The sequence below is a fragment of the Staurois parvus genome, unplaced genomic scaffold (genome assembly GCF_062004578.1).
Source record: "Staurois parvus isolate SC_StPar_1 unplaced genomic scaffold, SC_StPar_1.0 ptg000538l, whole genome shotgun sequence".
In the NCBI taxonomy this organism is placed as follows: Eukaryota; Metazoa; Chordata; class Amphibia; order Anura; family Ranidae; genus Staurois; species Staurois parvus.
The window spans coordinates 2447964-2451319 of NW_028318334.1; the positions used below are offsets into that span (position 1 = coordinate 2447964).

The following is a 3356-nucleotide window of genomic DNA, read 5'->3' on the forward strand; positions in this document are numbered from 1 at the left end:
AAGTCCTCAATTGGTCTTTTTCCTTTTTCTTTGATTCATTTTATTTATCATTATGGGACGTGGCACTTAGGAGCCTGTTATATGCCATTACAGTCTGTCACTGTGCTGGGTATTTTTCTACGTCATAACTAATATATTGGGTGGTAGCACCCCTGGCCATCTTTAGCTCCTCTATATAATCTTTAGTGATGACCCAATTTGTTTTTGTTGAACGTTTGATTCATTATTTTTGGTTTTGGAATATTTTACTTTTTAATTTTCTTTGAAGTGTTTACAGCCAAAATGGACTTTATAGGTACTGCTTGGACAGGGTACATGGCTCAGATCCAGCCTAGTTGTAATACATTTAATCGAGATGATGAAAATCTTAATCAATATGTTGTTAAAACCAAGCGTCTACTTAAGAGGAAATCCAATCTATGCTGGCATGTGGAATTCTTACAACAATATATTAACCACTTGCCGACCGCGCATAGCCGAAAGACGGCTTCACCGCGGCCGGCCAGTTCTGAGTGGACGTCATATGACGTCCTCCCAGAACGCGCTCTCCTGCGCGCCCCAGGGGGCGCGCACCCGGCGATCTCCGTGATCGCTGTGTCCTACGGACACAGCTGATCACGTGATGTGGTGAAAGGCCGATCCCACCGGCCTTTTACCACGTGATCAGCGGTGTCCAATGACACGCTGATCACAGGAAAATGCAAGTGCCGGTTCTCGGCTGCACTTTCCTCACGCTGTCAGATCGTGAGGAAAGTACTGCCGAGAACCGGCAGTTGTCAGAGCGGGGATCGGCACCGATCATCAGGGCACTGATGATCAGTGCCCTGATGATCGGTGCCCAGCAGTGACCCCCGCAAGTTCCGATCAGCAGTGCGCCCACTAGCCCCGCCCACCCATTCCCAGCAGTGCCCCCACCTGTGCCCAGCAGTGCCCCCACCTGTGCCCAGCAGTGCACCCACCTGTGCCACTCTGCAGTGCCACCTACCTGTGCCCAGAAGTGCCACCTACATGTGCCCAGCAGTGCCACCCACCTGTGCCCACCTGTGCCCACCAGTGCCGCCCACCCACCAGTGCTGTCCACCAGTGCCACCCACCAGTGCAGCCCAGCAGTGCTGCCAGTCAGTGCCACCAGTCAGTGCCCAGGGGTTGTGCCAGTCAGTGCCGCCAGTCAGTGCCCAGAAGTGATGCCAGTCAGTGCCGTCTATCAGTACCCATCATCAGTGTCACCTATCAGTGCCGCCTATCAGTGCTGCATATCAGTGCCGCCTATCCGTGACCCCTAATTAGTGCTGTCTATCAGTGCCGCCTATCCGTGCCACCTCATTAGTACTGCCTATCAGTGCCCTTTAGTGCTGCCTATCAGTGCCCATCAGTGCCGCCTATCAGTGCCCATCAGTGCCGCCTCATCAACGCAAATCAGTGAAGGAGAAAAAATACCTGTTTGAAAAATTTTATAAAAGAAACAAATAAACTTTTTTTTTTTTTCAAATTTTTTGTACTTTTTTTAATTTATAGCGCAAAAAGTAAAGCGCCCAGTGGCGATTAAATACCACCAAAAGAAAGCTCTATTTGTGAGAAAAAAATGATCAAAATTTCATATGGGTACAATGTTGCATGACCGCGCAATTGTCAATCAAAGTGCAGCAGCGCTGAAAGCTGAAAATTGGCCTGGTAAGGAAGGGGGTATAAGTGCCCGGTAGGCAAGTGGTTAAAGAAAATATCAGTCTTATAGGTTTGAGGATCCAAGTATTCCCAACAGCTAAAAATGTAACGCTGGATTTTAAAACCTCTTGAGAATGAGTACTCACCAAATGTAGTGTTAACCTGATAGAACTACAGTATTAGTCGGACCAACACCAAACGGATATGAATTTACTTGATCAAGAACTACTAGTGCTCAAAAATAAATATGACTCTGTCAAAAGTTATGTACATTATGAGGGCAAATACCAAGAAGTTAAGTATATTACTAAGATCAACAAAGAAGTCATCTTTAATAAACAATCAAAAATTTCCAAAGATCAGCTGGCTTTCTTGGAGGGCTTTGCCTATCGTTGGGACAATTCCACTCAATCTCGAGGGCCACCAAGTCATGATAATTTTAGGGGCCCATTAATTGAAATATCAATGTTGATGACGGTACTGAATCTGACATTACTATGGGGGTGATAGAGGCAATTCTCACACTCCTAAAAGACGTCCTCACCAATTTCAACAATTTACGATGAATACACCATTGTCGTCAGGTACTCATAATGCCCTTACTAACACCAACTCTCAGGGCACTAACCATATGGGACAATTAGCTACACAAGCTTTACACATCATCAATTCACAATCAGGTAGTTCGAATGCACAACCATCCACTTGTTGTCCTAGAACACTCACGACTGCGATCACATCGTCGCATAATCTCAGCCACCTATCTACAGTACCCCCCCTCCCCCCAATCACAGACTGTTTTTTTACCGGTCAATTCTTCCCAAACACCCACTCGACAGGCCACTCTAGACCCCTTCATGACACACAATTCAACACAGTCACTCACACATCCACCACTGACCTAAGCACTGACAAGACTGAAAACAAACTAAAAAATCCTAGCGCCAATCAAAAAAGTGTACAATTATGCAGCTGTGCACCAGTGAAAACCACCAATAATGAATAACACAAAAAACAGCGCAAAAATTAAATAAAAAATAATCACAAATAAATAAATGTCCGTGCAGAAAAATATATATATAATATTTCAAACAAAAGTCCTTAATCCCAATTCCCAAAATGATTTTCAAGAAAATATTCCAAAATGTGCTTCTACCTAATCACCACGTGACAAATAATATTGACCGCACTCACCAGATGGAGGTGAGTAATAAGCCTCATAGGATATAAGGGATCCTATAGCCCCTCCAAAGGAACTCAAATCTCCTTCTTCACCCTGCTTAGATATAGCAATCGACTCCACTCTACTTCTCCATGGAATCCTCAATAATGTGTAAGGAAAGAAAGGCTACATAGTGTAATACTGCCACTCAATACCATATAAATCGATAGAATAAGGACACTCACATGTTTCAATAAAATAACAGGCCTTGATTAATAGCCTCAAAGGCTTCAAGAAAACCAGTTTCCAAACTGTAAATATAGGGATCTCACGCTTTAAGAATCACTGTAGAGGATGACCAGCTTTCTACCTCTAAGATGGCCGCTTGAACCGCAAAAGACGGCATGCGTTCCAAATACCGGAAGTGACGTTGGCCAAGATGACGGCAGACCGGAAGTGCGTCAACACGTTTCGCCCCACCCACAGGGCGTTCTCAAGACCAGGTCAATATTATTTGTCACGTGGCGATTAG

General features: G+C 44.8%; 1 pseudogene; it reads left to right on the forward strand.

Moving 5' to 3' along the window:
• Positions 1–282: 282 nt before the first annotated feature.
• Positions 283–2169, forward strand: LOC149451453 (uncharacterized; annotated as a pseudogene).
• Positions 2170–3356: the final 1187 nt, after the last annotated feature.